The sequence below is a fragment of the Ursus arctos genome, unplaced genomic scaffold (genome assembly GCF_023065955.2).
Source record: "Ursus arctos isolate Adak ecotype North America unplaced genomic scaffold, UrsArc2.0 scaffold_23, whole genome shotgun sequence".
In the NCBI taxonomy this organism is placed as follows: domain Eukaryota; kingdom Metazoa; phylum Chordata; class Mammalia; order Carnivora; family Ursidae; genus Ursus; species Ursus arctos.
This window is the reverse complement of record NW_026622908.1, coordinates 17,720,232-17,736,884: the sequence shown is the minus strand read 5'-3', so window position 1 is coordinate 17,736,884 and position 16,653 is coordinate 17,720,232. Positions and strand designations below refer to the sequence as shown.

At 36.4% G+C, this 16,653-nt stretch overlaps 1 long non-coding RNA gene and 1 other non-coding gene across 2 annotated transcripts in view; one reads left to right on the top strand and one right to left on the bottom strand.

Annotated features, from left to right (window-relative positions):
* The window catches only part of LOC130544666 (uncharacterized), an 805,127-nt gene that overhangs the window by 521,735 nt on the left and 266,739 nt on the right, over positions 1-16,653 (top strand). The gene's annotated exons all lie outside the window — the stretch shown is intronic.
* LOC113265146 (U6 spliceosomal RNA) lies at positions 8,914-9,020 on the bottom strand. The gene has a single exon (XR_003319936.1). It is a non-coding gene; the product is annotated as a U6 spliceosomal RNA (small nuclear RNA).

The following is a 16,653-nucleotide window of genomic DNA, read 5'->3' as shown; positions in this document are numbered from 1 at the left end:
CTTCTTATGTTTTATGGGACTTTCTGGACTCCAGATAGTGTCCTGGAATACTCATGATCCTAATCTACTCACAAGGATCTTCTTTGAAGTAGAGGTAAATGGTAAATCTCCTGCATATGTCTGGAGGGTGAATCCAAACCAGTTCATTGCTTTCTATAAAGGGGGCCTGGGTCTATGTGTCAGGGACTATCTGTAGACTATGTTTGTGCCTCTCTTTACACTCCCAACTGCAAAACTGCTGAGTTAGCTTTGCTGATATCAATTGCTTCACCTTTAATTTTACCTAAAAGTGTATGTCTTTGAGTAGTCTCTCTTTTGACTGGACAATTTTCCTATTTTGACTCCCCTCCCCCAACACCTTATTCCAAAGATGCAACCTAAATAATCTCCCAGCCCCACAGTAAACATATACTCACTTATTTCTGACTTCTGAAATCCTCATCTCTGAGTTTCCAGGTCCTTGCCTGCTCAGGTGGCAAATGCAGATATTATTAATGGTTGCATGTATTTGCTGTTTTCAATGGGGTCATCCTACTAAGTTCTATAGCACATTCACATCGGAGCTCAAAATGACTGAATTTAAATTGTCAGATTTCTTCAATGGTTTCCTCCATCCTTCATTAGGATACTTAGCACTGTGATATTTATCTTAATACTCCATGAAAATGGAGAAAGGATTGAATTGTAATTAAAATCATATGCTTTGCAGTAGAACAGTTCTGGATTCAAAGATAAGCTTTGACAGTTGGCAACTGTATCCTTAGGCAAGCTCTTTAACCTCACTAAATCTAAACTTTATTATCTAAAGAAGTAGAAATAATACTAGCAGAAACCAGAGAGAATTGTCATGAAGTTAAGTGAGATAATGCACATAAAATATTTATAATAGAGCCTGAAACCTATTAAAATGAGTAATAGGCATTATCATTTGGGATTCTATTTTAAAAGGGTAAGTCCATTAAAAATTTTGGTCCAGAAAGGCTAATATTATGTCTTTACCTTTGTTATTTTAAACTATTGTTATTGTCTACAAACAAGAGCTATGTGAACTAGTGGTCAGTTTGTAATCAGAATTAACTAGCTGGAGAGGGTTTGTAGTTTTCAAGAGTGTTGGGACTCCCAAGTTACGGTCATTGTGTATTTTAGTAATAAAAGGATGAGAGCATCCAGCTGCTTCTATTGGTGGTTTCACCTTGAGGGAATAGCCTCAGCTTCATAGTTTCAGAAAGTTAATTTCATTAGCTTACTCTGGGGTGACCAAAGACATTCATTAGTTTATCTTGGGGAGATAACACATGCCATTCAAACTAACCTGGCATAGTGGTAAACCAAAGGTCTTTTTCTAAAATGCAAATATAATCATGCCTTTTCCTTCCTCATCATCCATTAATGGCTCCCCATTGGTCTCAGGAAGAGATAAAAACTTTTTAATATAAGCTTGCAAGGCTCTCCTGTGCTGTCTTCCATGAACCCTGCCATCCTCATCTCTTTCCACTTTCCCTTGGTAAATGATACTCCAGCCATATTAAAATTTTGACACTTGGTACAATTTATCATAGTTTCAGTAGACTCTGGGTCTTTCCAGATATTCCTTTATCCTAGAATACTCTTCACCCTGCTTCTGTTCTCTAGAATCATTTCTACTAATTCCATTAGTGCCATATGATGTACAAATTCTTCTGGAAACCCCTTTGTTCTGGTTAGGTTCCCTGACACCCTGCATCAATCATTCAGCTGTCATTGGCCACTTTCCTGTTTCTTTCAACGGACTAAATTTAGTGAAGTGAGGAACTGTCTATTATGTTCACCATTTTATTTCCACAACTCAAAACATACTTTAAAAATATTTGCCGCTGAATAATTCAGAATGAAGAAACTTGTGCAGTGGGAGAAATATGTGTCAGTCAGACTCTGATTCCAGGAGTGGTACCCTACTTGTGCCCTTCTCAGTGCCCTCACTCCCAACCTGGGGGGTCTTATTCAGCAAAGCTTAACTTCCCCACAGACAATTTCTTGCTTGCAAAATGGAATTAAATAGAAGTATTCATGACATTTTTTAAGCCTTATTATTTGCCCTTCTACATGCTAGGTATTTGTTTCAAAATCTGGGATCATCCAATTTAGAATCACCACCTTTTTCTTTATGATATGTTGCAAGAGTCTGTAAATATTTTCTTTTTTTTTTCTTAAAGATTTTATTTATTTATTCGACAAAGATAGAGACAGCCAGCGAGAGAGGGAACACAAGCAGGGGGAGTGGGAGAGGAAGAAGCAGGCTCATAGCGGAGGAGCCTGATGTGGTGCTCGATCCCATAACGCCGGGATCATGCCCCGAGCCAAAGGCAGACGCTTAACCGCTGTGCCACTCAGGCGCCCCTGTAAATATTTTCTGATCTGAGTGTGAAGTTCATTCCTTCGACACAAGCTTTGGCTTAAATCATCTTTTCAGGTAGGGTCATACCTCTGTGAATAGGTATGATTCAATCTCATCAAAAATAGTCCTGAATCTATAGGCTATCTTTTGATCTGTTGAACCACCAGCAGTTCCTCCATAAGGACCATTTCTGGCTATTTTTTGTTATTGTTGTTGTTATTGTTGGTAATTGATGATTTTATGACTTCTTTCTTTACTTGGCATGATTCATTTGAATACCTAGTAAATGACCTTGCCTTTAGTCCTCAGTCCAGGCTTTGCTTCTTCTTTAGGTTCAGGCTTGGAATTGAGTCACTGCCTGTCCTTATATGCTCCTTGGGCTTGTCTCATTTCCACTTAGAGCCAGTCATTTTGGTACATTCATTTGTGTCTCCTGCTAGTGAAACTCTAAGAGAATGGCCTTCTCAGATAAAAAGAAACGCTGCAGTAGTAGATGGAAGATGAGCTCAGCTATTCTGTTAGAATTTCTAAACAAGATTTTATTTCATGTATCTTTTAGGCAGGCTGATTCTCAATGGGGATTATTATCTCAGTAATGAGGAGGTTAAGAGCATAAGCCTTGAAGTTAGGCAGCCTTACAGTATTATCCTTGTGACTTTAGAAAAATCACTCCTCCTCTCCAAGTCTCAGTTTCTCCATATATAATATAAAGATGATAATAGCACCTATCATATAAGGTTATCATGCTTACAGAGGTGATAATGCTTATTGACCTCTTATTCCAATACAGATTAAATAGTGTGGATATTTCTATTTTTTAATTATCAATAGTCCACCATCTTCAACAGTAAGCCATCTTCAATAGTAAGCCATCTTCAAATGTAACAGTGAACGACACAGTCTCTAATTTGAGTTCATAGTCTGGCAGTAGGTCATGAAATCTAATATGAGTGATGAGAGTATCAGTAATATTGGAGCTGATACAGCAGTCATAATGAATAAAGAACTGTTGTATGGGCAAAGAAAGGAGGCTTCTACAATGACACCTAGAGTCCCAGGGAGAATCCTGGAATTCAACAATGGTGACCTTTCTCATAGTTGGGTCCAAAGCCTGCCCCATGGAATACCTTGTTTTTATGGGATGACATTGAGAAAAAATATAACCTTTGGCATTTTCATTATGAAATCAAAGGACCAGATGTCATCCTAAGTGATGTATGTTTATTTGCGTGTGTGTCCCTGAATACAGGACATGGACTATTGATTTTGAGCTGGCAGTTACACAACAGCTTCTGAAGCCTGACCTTGGATTATCAGAGCTGCACATAAAAAAGCTCCTTGGACGTTTAATCAGAACATGACTCCATCCAGGCACAGAGAGAAGGGGGATGAGGAGTATGTGAGGACAGCTTCAAAGCTCTGTAAATATAATCATTTTTTATACATTTCCTTTTTAATGAGGTAGACAAGAAGAAAGGCTTCTAATTAGAGCTGGAACTGTGGAGTGGCACAGCTGTAGAGGATCTTAGTTGATCCACCCTTCACTTTAGAGAGGAGAAAAGTCAGGTCCAAGAATATGGATCAGGTCATGTCATAGAGAAGAGCCGATCTGCAAATCTGCTCTTCAAACTTCAGGTTTGGTAGTTATCAATGTAAAATCTTGCACTACATCTGTAAAGTCTTTAAAGTACAATACCACTGGAATATATTAATGTGAGACCATCGGTCAGTAACTTTTATAGGACAGTGGTTAAGAGCATAGTCATTGACATCAAGCAAACTGGGGTCTTTTTCTTGGTTCTACCATTTCCTAGCCATGTGGCCTTGGACAAATTACTTAATCACCCTCAATTTAAATGTCTTCATCTCTAAAGAGGATAATCATAGTTTGCATCTCTTTTTTATTTTTGTGAGAGTTAAAGTGTCTAATAATTTAATACAGTGTCTAGCACAAGCTAAATACTAATAAATGGTACTTAAAATTATTGTTTGTTTCAATCAGTAATTATTGTTACAAATATCAAAAACTATCCAAATTTGTTTAAGCAAAGAATAAATTTATTAAGTGGTACTGTGTAGCTCACTAGATTCCTAGAAAGATAAGAAAAGTAGATTTTGAGGCTTTCTGGTAGGAATAAAGTCCAATATCATGTTCCAGAACGGATGCAATGGTGACAGTATTGCTGGGGGATGGCCCTGAAATTTGCATATCTAATTTCATGGATCCTCGACTCTGCAGGCTACTTCTAGAACCTCTGAACTATTTCTTCTAGGATGTACATATACATGTGCCACTCTCAACAAAACTATTGCTGTGGAAGGCCTGCTTTTTCACATTACTAGCTTTATACAATTATTTTTTATTGTGGTAAAATACACATAACAAAATTTACCATTTTAAAGTTTTTATTTAAATTCTAGCTAGTTAATATGTAGTATAATATTGATTTCATCACTTACATACAACACCTAGTGCTCATCACAAGTGCCCTCATTAATAGCCATCATAAATTTACCATTTTTAAGTATACAATTATGTGGTATTAAGCACATTCATATTATTTTGGGTCACTAGAATTTTATTCAAAATAATTTGATATGGTTGTATTTTTTGGTGGAAACTTCTATATCTGGCTTCTATAAAGAAATTTGGGGTACTAAATTCCATAAATGTAAGGAGAATATTCAAAGACTTAGTGCACCTTAATTTAAGAAAAGTATCTATTACAATCCACCTTTTTTTTTGCCCAATGTTAAATTATGCACTTAGACGATATTTAAATTTCAAAATTTCATTCCAACCCATGCTTCTGCCTGACATAATGCGATTATTCTATAAATAAAATAAAATACTCATTTCTTCTCCTTTAAAAAGTAGGAGAGTGTAACTCTTATAGCAGGTGTCTCATTAGGGTATGGTCCAATTCTTGTGTAGCTAATCTAGCTTGCAGTACAAACACCTCTGCTATGACTCCTATGATTCGATGGATTCAATGGTATTCAAGATATCTTTGGAAAATCAAGCTGCTGTGTGAAGTCCAACCCAACATTTGATCAGTACTGTGGTTAAGAATGAGGATTCTGGAGCCAGAACTGCCTAGAAAAAAATTCAGTTCCATCATATTCTTGCTTTGTGGTCCTGGACAACATACTAATCTCTCTTTGCCCCCTCATTTTTTTTTATTTGTAAGTACCTATCCCTATTTTCTAAGAAAGACTAAATGAATTAATATAGGTCAAGTGTTTAGAAAATGGCTTGGCATAAAATAAGCCCTAACATATACATATTTGTTGATCTATTACTGCTTCCTTTCTGCTTTTAGTTACATATTGAGCCCCTTGATATTCTTTAAGTTATGCAAGTTATGCTGTAAATTGTAATGTTAACCACCAATAATACATTTGACATAAAACAGGGCACAGGAAGAGGAAAACAGAAGAAATTTATTTAAATTAAGTAAGAGGAGAGAAAACATGGGTAGATATGGTGGCCCTTATTTCTCTTCCAGTCATAGGGTCATAGCTGGTATTTATTCTTCTGCATTTGCTACCAATCCCATGTTTCCTTTAAATCAGCTGATGGGGTATCATAGTCACATGGTATCCCAAGACCAGGTGTTCAGTCTCTATCAGGGCACAAAAGCAAATTAAAATCAATTTTGAACATGAAGAAGGAATGCCTTTGCTTTAAAAGGTCAGGTGTCTATACCATGATCTCTCTAGAGTCTTACTAAAGAGAAGACGCTGATTTGTTCATTTACTTTACTGGGCACACTCAAAGAAGTAAGGGCCTCATATGTGTACCCCCAGCACCAATGGGCTTATACAAACATTTATTGAATATTCAAAAAATATGTTTTTGAAGGGAAATCCTTAACACTAAAATGTAAATATATGAGGGTAGAATTTTCCTCTGTTTTTTTACTGCTATGTCTACCATGCCAGTACCTGGGATATAACAGATCCTCAACAAATATTTATCAAAAGATAAGTGAACCATATGCAGTAAATGAAACTTATACATAATTATTAAAGAAAATGGATAACATACCAGTTCTGGAGAGGTGATATGAGAAAAGTGAGTATAGGTGGTTAGGATATTCCTTCTTGTAAATCATAAATACTACATATTTCCAGGAAATAGGATTTGGTTATAGTTATGGTATTGTTAAAATTTTACCCTAAATTTTAGTCCTTAATGTTGGATAATATTTTCAGAAGATGATGAATGGCTAGAAAGATGGATATAGGATAGAATTCTGTAAGTGACCTTGATAGCTTCTTTGACGAGTACTCAAATTATATTCCATTATTTAATATTGTGTGCAAATTTGGAGAAAGGAGCCCCAGATGTGATTTATGATCCATCTCTAAGGGAGTTAGCAGAAAGTTCAATTGTTTTGTGAATGACTTTTGCTGGTTTAGTCAGCTCTCATTTTTTTTCAAATCTAAGATATTCCCATTTGCATGAGTAAGTGAAAGAAGGGCATCATTCATAATCTAATGGAAAAGAAATTCTGTCTGGCAGTTTTCAAGAAAATTTCAGCTTAAATTTTTATAGAGAGGATAACCAATAAGTTTGAAAATCCTCTTTAGAAGCAGTGAGGATAGTTTTGAGTTATCTAGAATTTCACATAAGCATTTATATAATTTTCAAAAGAGGCCATCTGGATTAAGGGGGTGTAACAGAGGAAACTTATTTAAATTTTACCTAGGATGAATTATCCTTTTTACATATCGTCTCTACTTGCAAAAATGTTAGCAGTAACTTAGAATCCTATATCCTGGGTTTTCTCAGACTACCCAGTCCCAAATCCAGGTTAAAAAGTGGGATCCTATTAACACCACTCATTCAGGTTCAGTTATTCTTGTTAATAGTAATGTCAAAAAATTCACCTTCTGTAATGTCTTCTCTTATTAGAGAAAACTGTTTCTCATGTATGTTTGCAAATATGAATTATCATAAAACATGGACACCCTCATTGCCCCACAGGTGATAGTATGAGGTCTCTGCAAAAACTTCTGATATTTGAGTCATCTCTTCTTGTGGATTCATTATACCCTTGTCCTCCCATCCTAAAACCATGTTTACTTAAGCTATTACATAGGTGAGCTTGATGGCTTACCTGCACTCGAAACATATTTATGTAATATAGCCTTTCTCTCTCTCCACCTCTGGTAGTTAGGATATGTTACTCTGTGTACTCTCCTCAGGGTCTCAAAAACATGAAATAGTGAAAAAGTAGTTGTACCAACCACCTGCCCCCAATAAAAAACCTGAGAAGATAGCAAAATAAAGAGAATGGGAGGGGATACAACTTGAATTTCACCATTATTATATTTCCAAGAAGGGATTCCAGCATCCTGTAACCCTGAGAGTCTCATTCAGGGAGGAAGCTAATATGATAGAAATCTGAAGCCTTAGGAGGAATCTCATACTTTTCACCAAGCATATCAGTATCCAACATGGCACCTGAGAGATGCTATATCTCTCCTTCCTTTTCTCTTCTTGCCTTTTGAGGAGGTCTTCACAACCACAATACTACCCACAAGAAATCATCTTCCAATTATACCAGTCTATTACCAAGGATAATCAAAACTTTAATCCAGATATTATTGGAGTCTTTCAAAGCACATCAAATGGTATATTAATTCATGTGTGTAAACAGAACTTTAAAAGAGAAAGATTTAATTTATTTATTTGACAGGAGAATTCGAGCGCATGACAGGGGGGAGTGGCAGGCAGAGGGAGAGCAAGAAGCAAGCTCTCTACTGAGCAGGGAGCTGGAGGCAGGGCTTGATCCCAGGACCTTGAGATCATGACCTGAGCTAAAGGCAGATGCTTAACCCACTGAGGCACCCAGGTGCCCCATCAAAACTTTTAACACCTTCTCTCCCAATTCTGTCAGGATTTCACTCACACACATTGAAGTGGTTCTCAAGTGTTCTGTACTTTATTGATGATGTCAGCCTCCATTTTTCAGGCTTTCTACTCAAATTTTTTTGTTCTAATCTTTATTATTTCTCTTGTTTGGTTTAGGTTTTATTTGCTGTTCTTTCTCCAGTTCCTTTAGGTGTAAGGTTAACTTGTATATTCAGGATTTTTCTACTTTTTCGAGGGAGGCTTGGATGGCTATGTATTTCCCCCTTAGGACTGGCCTTACAGTATCCCATAGGTTTTGGACTGATGTGGTTTTGTTCTCATTGGTTTCCATGAATTGTTTAAGTTCCTCTTTAATTTCTTGGTCGACCCAAACATTCTTTAGTAGGATGGTCTTTAGCTTCCAAGTGTTTGAATTGCTTCAAAATTTTCTTGGGATTGAGTTCTAGTTTCAAAGCATTGTAGTCTGAAAATATACAGGGAATAATCTCAGTCTTTTGGTATTGTTTGAGACCTGATCTGTGACCCAGTATGTGGTCTATTCTGGAGAAAGTTCCATGTGTGTTCAAGAAGAATGACTATTCTGTTGTTTTAGAGTGGAATGTTCCGTGTATATCTGTGAAGTTCATCTGGTCCAGTGTACCATTCCAAGCATTTAAAAAATATGGAACGCTTCATGAATTTGTGTGTCATCCTTGCACAGGGGCCATGTTAATCTTCTCTGTATCATTCCAATTTTAGTATATGTGCTGCTGAAGTGAGCACTCTCTTGACAAGGTGTTTCTTCCACTCCTGCCATGTTCTCCCATGTGTGAAAGCATTTAGAAGGGACTGAAAATAGGGAGACAATGAGAAATGTTGTCATGGGAGTTGTATTGCCTATATTTTTTAATTAAAATGAAGTTGATACATAATGTCATTTAAGGTGTACAATATAGTGATTCAACATCTCTGTATGTTATGCTATGTTCAACACGAGTGTAGCTACTACTATTATTTACCATTCAATGTTACTACAATACCATTGACTATATTCCCTATGCTGCACCCTTTATCCCCATGACTTATTCATTCTGTAACTGGAAGTCTGCCTCTCCCACTCTCCACCCATTTTGCCCATTTCCCCTATCCCCTTGTATTTAATTTTAATTCACTTTTATTGAAATACAGTTTAAATATAATGAAATGCAACTATTGTATATATCTATGAGTGACGAATTTAAATGGGCATGTAATGACAACCACAACCAAAATATAAAACATTGGGGTACCTGGCTGGCTCCATCAGTAGAGAGTATAACTCTTGGTCTTGGGGTAGTGAGTTCAAGCCCCATGTTGGTGTAGAGATTATTTTAAAAAATCTTTTAAAAAAGATATGTTACATTATCCCCCAAAATTAATTTTTGCCCCATTCCAGCCCATCCTCTGTCTTGGCTCTAAGTAACCATTGGCTAGCTCTCTGTCATTTTAAATAAGGTTTATCTTTGTAATTTTGTATCTAAATGAAATCATATAGTGTATATTCTTTTATATTTGGCCTCTTTTACTTAGTATGTTTTTGAGATCCACGTGGTGTCTATCAGTAATTTGTTCTTTTTCTGTGGGGGGGGGGCAGGACAGAAGGAGAGGGACAGAGAGAATCCTAAGCAGGTTCCATGCCCAGCACAGAGCCCACCTCAGGGCTAGATCTCATAACCCTGAGATCATGACCTAAGCTGAAATCAAGAGTCAGATGCTTAACCAACTGAGCCATCTATGTTCCCCAATTTGTCCTTTTTTATTGCTGGATTATATTCATTATATGGCCATAGCACAATTTATTCATCAATTGATGGACATTTGGCTTATTTCCAGTTCTGGACTATTATCAGTAAAACTGTGAACATTCACATACAATTGTTTGTATGAATACATGTTTTAATTTCTCTTTTGTACATACCTGGGATTGAAATTGCTGGGATATACAGCAATTGTACATTTAATTTTGTAAGAAACTGCAAACTTGTCACAAGTGGCACAATCTCATTCTTTTTTATGGTTGAGTAATACTCCGTTCCGCGCACGCATGTTTCACATCTTCCTTATCCATTTGTCTATTGATGGATACTTGGGCTGCTTCTGTATCTCAGCTAATGTAAGTAATGCTGTGGTAAACATAGGGGTGCATATATCTTTTCAAATTAGTGTATCCATTTTCTTTGGGTAAATAGTGCAATTACTATATCATATAGTATTTTTATTTTTAATTTTTAATATCAGAACTTCATGTTATTTTTGTCTGCAGACATAGCTATTTCACTCCCACTTCATCCTCTGTTTGGTAATAGATCCTGCCACCTTGATCAAAGCTTAACATATGACCAGAAATAAACCAAGCAGATAATTTTTCTTCTACTATTTTTATGTGGAGAAATATGAAGACTGAAAGTGGGTGTAGCAGAGTCATGTGATGCAGGATCCCCAGGTGGACTCATGATCTCCTGTTGTTGAGATTCGGGACTGCACTGGAGCCTGTCCTCTGAAAGCCTGGATTCTATATTCCTTCTTGGATTCTGTGAACTATAAAATTAATTTTATATTTCAGTTTAAATTTTGTTAGAAATGGTTTCTGTGTTTTACATTCAGAAATCTTAACTGGAGCTATCCCTTGTCATATGCCTCCATAGTGCCCTTTGCTCTTGTTCTTATAACATGTCGCACTTGTAATTAATTGCTTAACATTTGTTTCCCTTGCCAAAGAGTAAATTTTATAAAAACAAGGAACATTGTCTGCCCTGTTCCTCTTTTTCCCAGTGCTTATTAGAATAGTACCTGACACCTAGAAATAGTTAATGGGTGGATAAATAAGAAATTTATATAAAGTAGTTCTCACAATGCTTACTAAATATAAATGACTTTCCTCTCGTTTTTTTCTGCTTTCCCTCTTTTCTTTTTTCACCAGAAGCACATCGCTTTGAAAATACAAATACTGCAATACCCACATGTTCTGTTGATTCAAATTGTGCACATGTATCTCTCTTCTCACTACCTCTCCAATCATTGATACAAGAAAACACTTTAACTTCAAATTTCTCTTGCAGTGAAAACAATATGTTTCGAGAGTCAAAGGAAAGGGTTCGTGTCTTTCCTTTCGGAATATGATGGAAATGCCCCTCACCCAGTTAGTGCATGGGTTTTGTAAAGAATAGAGATGGTTTCTGCTGAAGTCTTGCCGTTCGCTCCATCTTTTCTGTGGTCACTGCTGTATTAGGGGTAAGACTAGCCCAAGTCCTACTGTCAAGGAGGTCTTATAAGAAAGTTAATATAATGGGTGCACACAGAGATTAAACCTGTGACCCAGTCCTTATTAGCAACTCTACCCAGCAGAGCTGACTCTAAAGAGATTGCTGAATTTCTTTCAGATAACCCCTGCTGTCTTAGCTCCAAGGTCATGTGTCTGACCCAATAAAGATAGTTAACTTGAAAAAGTCTTCATGCCATTTTTAGAATATCTAGAGCAGAATGACCTCGGCATTGGACAGTATTTATAAAGGGTATTTGTTTTGTGAGAAGAGGAACACATTGCTATTCTGGAGACCTACCAAATAATGTCATGTTTTGTTTTTTGTTTTTTCGGTTGTTTTTTTTTTTTTCATTTTTGATCCTGGGAGTGGTTCCGTAGGATAGTTATCAGACTAAGCCTTTTAGCTTAGTATGTAGCCAAATTAAACAGAGGGCTGTACAAATATAGAGAATTTAGGACTATCCACACAAGAGAAGCTAGCTATTTTAAGAAAAAAGAAGGTATTTCTAGCTAAATGCCTGCTACATATCAGATACTCAATTACACATTTTTACTTACAGTATTGTTATTCCTTTACAGATATTATTTTCCCTATTTTCTACATGAGTAAGCTTAGAGAGATTTAAATAATCAGGACTACCTATTAAAGTAAGAAAATTGGTCACCTACTTCTACCTTAAAAATTCTTCCCATTCTTTCAACAGTACTGCACTGTTAATCTGTTGTCCTTAGCCTCTCTGAGTAATTGTGGTATATGAAGTGATTGAGATTCTGCTTCAAACTGAGTCTTAGCTACCACCACCACCATAGTTGTCCATAACATTAGCCAGTTCTGAAAAGATCAATAACAGTTACCCAAAATTCCATTTCACTTCATTCAACTTCCTTCCAATAACACAGTGTTTAATTTTTTCAGGTTTCCATCTTTCTTCCATAGTTCTGGATATGTTTTTTTCAGTAGGTCTGTATGAAGCTGATAAACTTGCATTTTGTAACACGACCTTTCCCCACCCTTGCTCCAGCCCCAAACATCCTGAACTACAAGATCCCAGAACACAGAGAAAGGCTATGCTAAGGGGTTATGCTGTTTCTCTCACTGCATTTAATTTGAAAGCTGGTGTGAAGGGAAGCTGGTGTTTGAAGACATAAGAATTTTGTTTAAATATTGCCTCTCTTATTGTTTATCTGCATAAACTTGAACAACTTACTTGATTTCTTAAAGTATCAACTTCTTCATCTATAAAATAGATATACCAATAGCACCTCCTTCATAAGGTGGTTATGAAGTTAAAATGAGATACAGTGCTCAACACAGAGCAAATATTCAAAAAAATTTTCCCTAAAATTTATTACAAATGTTGTACTTCCTACATGATACAGGATAATTCCACAGTAGACTCGGTAAGAAAATTCATAGTAAAAATTAGAAAAAGTTTGGGAAAATGAGTGAATGAGTTATTCTTGGAAATAAGAACTTCAGTCATTCCAACAAAATTTGCTATGTGTCTACGCTCTGTTCTAGGCACTGTGCTAGATACACATATATTTTGTAGATATTCTAAACCTTGTGGCTGATGTACAGGTAGGCAAATTACCCCACTTATTTCTTTTGTTGGAGACAAACACTGGATTGAGAAATTCATGACTCTGACTTAATATGGACAGACTTGGGGATACTTGTTTTAAGTTTCGAGCCTTCAAAATATGAATGGATTACTACTAAGTGAAAAGATCTCTCTTTTTCCCAAGCATAAAAATGACATAACCCATATAAGATTTGCTTAAATTTGCAGTTCCAGGAAAGTATAGAACTTTACCCTGCATATTCTCCCTCCTCGCTTCTTTTGCATGACTTCAACTCTGTGACTTAAATGAAACCAATTTATTTTGTGAGGATTTTAATAACATATTAATTATGATCAGATTGAAATCTAATGACTAGCTCCCTCAGACTGACAGTCACTGGACTATTTATATATACTGTCCGCCCTTTCAGTCTGACCTACTTTGACAGTTCAGTTAAACCAATTGACTTTTGAAGTTTGTTTATGAAATGGCTGGGGAATGCTGACTATTTGGGGTGTTTGGCATTTGTACAACACACCATTTAACAAGTTCCCTCAGTGAATTTCTGGAGTCCAAGAAAATATTGCTCTCTAACCTGGTAGGCAAATCACGGTTTGAGTCACATATGGAGAAATGGGGTGTGTTAGTCCACGTGCATACTCAGAACTTATGTATATAATGCACACATGTAATTTCCCCATAAATAAAGAGCTCTCTTGTGTGTAACTCTATTGTTGTCAATCTATAGTTCTCAATTTCATATAACTTGAATGGGATTTGTTTATGTCCTTAAATACTTTTTCATTCACTATCCATTCATTCATTTACTCAACAGCTATTTATTGAGCACCTACTCTGCTTTAGGTGCTGTACTCGACTTTGGGAATAAACAACAACAACAAAAACAGAGTTATTCTCTAAAAGGGCTAGACTGACATTAAATAAATAATCCCATAAATGATTTACTAAGTACAAAAGCCATAAGTTCCGCAAATGAAAAACAAAGGTTATTTTTATTATTGTGTTTTTTTAACTATTACATTTTTCTATTGTTAACATTTCCCCATCCCCCATAATACTTATATCCTAGGATTCTGTGTTTGAGCTACTCTTTTATACCTAGTTTGTGTAAAAAAAAAATGTATATATTTTTTTAAATTTCTAAGTGCATGATACTGTGTTTATGCAATGCTATCGTTCAGGAATATACAGATTATACACCTTTTCACTGCTAGCTGAGAAATATCCTCATTCTCCCTCCCATCACCACCAACCCTTCACTGCCTTTGATACCTTTGATATTGTTTTGTGCTAAATGCTGTCTTATTATTTAAGCCTTAGTTCCCTATGGAGATCCTAGGCTCCTTGAAGGCAAGTCTGTACCTGGTTACTGTGCTGCTGGACAGACCTTAGCTCCAATATGTGCTTAAACAGCATGTGTTGATTTGCTGATGCATTTCTTCCTGTTTATAGGTTATAAGGGGATGGACATTGATTAGTGGTCAGGATCATTGTAGCCTTATAAGTGTACCTATTGTTGATTATTTGTCAAGGTTACAAATCTTGTTGTAAGTCGTAAAAGGCAGTGGAATCCTGCTTTCTTGGCTCTATGACTTTGCAGGTAAACTACCAAAGTTGAACTGAGTTGAATTAACATACTAACTTTACACTGCTCCATGTTGACATAGAAGAGTATTGGCTTCAGACCAACCACTGCCAAGGGAAATGAAGGAAGGAGGGACAGAATTCAGTTAATATAAAAACTTAGTAGTGGAGGGATGCCTGGGTGGCTCAGTCAGTTAAGTGTCTGCCTTCATCTCAGGTTATGATCCCAAGGTCCTGGGATCAAATCCAGAATCCAGCTCCTTGCTCAGCGGGGAGCCTGCGTCTACCTCTGCCTGTAGCTCCCCCTGCTTGTGCTCCAGCTCTCTAACAAATAAATAAATAAAATCTTAACAACAACAACAACAACAACAACAAAAAACTCAGTAGTGGAAATGTGGATGGGATCTGATTCCTTACTTCCCAATATAAAAGATAAAAAACACAAATCCACCTGAGAAAAGAAGCTATCATTGCTGACTACACCTAGGCTTTAATAACTTGACTTCTTATTATTGGTATCAGATATTTGTCCTACAAATCTTCTGTTATAACCGCAAATGCCTTTCCCCCTATTTTTTTCTGTAAGTGGACTTATACTTGCTTTATTTTTATTTAATTTAGATTTATCTAGTAGGGAGCTTGTCATAACTTTCTAATTAAGGAATAATGGTGGGGTAGATTGGAAAGTTCAGTTTCTGCATTCACCCCCTATTTGTAGGCACCCAGTGAAAGGCAGTATATTACAAATGATAAGAGCTGTCTCTTGCTAATACTAAATTTTCTGGCTTTACATCCCAGCGTTGCTACTTATCAGTAAATTGGCACTCAAGGTAGTTAATGCTCTTGTCTTTCAGTCCCTCCAGTTGATTGGGTTGTTCTGAGGACTTCATGAGTTAATACATATAAAACATTTAGAAGGGCTCACAAGGAGCTCAGTGCATATTAGTCTCTATTATTATTACCAGTATTGCTACTGTTGTGCACTACATATTCAGAGGATGGGAATTTGATAGTATTACCTCCAAGAGTAAAGGTACAGTTAGACCCTGCCCTCCATTTACTTTGCCTCCCAGCAGAATTCTGGACTGAGAAAAATAATATACATGGAACAAAAGAAGAGTGAAGGATACTGAGTTAGTGAGCAGTAATGTCCAAAGCAAGCCTCTCTGGTTAAAGATAGGTTGTAAAATGAACTTTAGATATTTACTCATGTCTTCATCTCCAAAAAGGAGGAAAGAGATAAATATTAAGAGTAACACATACTTAAACTGTCCTCCTCCACTTTATGTGTGGCTTCAAAGGGTGAGAACAAGAGTAAGAGAGACAGACATGCTGATTATAAGAGAAACCCTAGGTCTGCTTATCAAAAGAATAGTAATCATAATGACAGGCTTAATCAAAAGTGTTGCCTAGTAAAACATGGTCCAATATCATATTTCAACCAATAATATTAGCAACTCCTCTTAATCTATATAATTGCTGTAAGAGAACAAACAGAGGTAGAAGTGTGGGGAAAGGATACAAAAATATTCCTTTACCTATGCTGTATTCAGGGCTTGCTGCCAAATCTTATCCAGATGCTGTGGCCTAAGAATTTATAATTAAGTAAGGAAGATAAAATGAACCACCTAGTTCACTATTACAAAGGGTTGAATAAGACACTTTCCATATGGAAAAAATCAATAAAACGCATAGGCATTGTGGGCAGAGTTTCAGCTTGGGCAATGTAGGAAGGTTTCCTGGAAGAAGTGACATTTACCAAAAATCAAAATTTACTATGCGCTCGCTTTGTATAAGCACTGTGTGAAGTGTTATATATACATGATCCCATTTAATTCTCACAACTATCCTATGAGGAGAAGATATTTGTCCCCATTTTGTAAATGACAAAAGGCTTGGAGAGATTTAACAATTTCTAAGGTTTGCAAGTAGTTAACTGCCTAA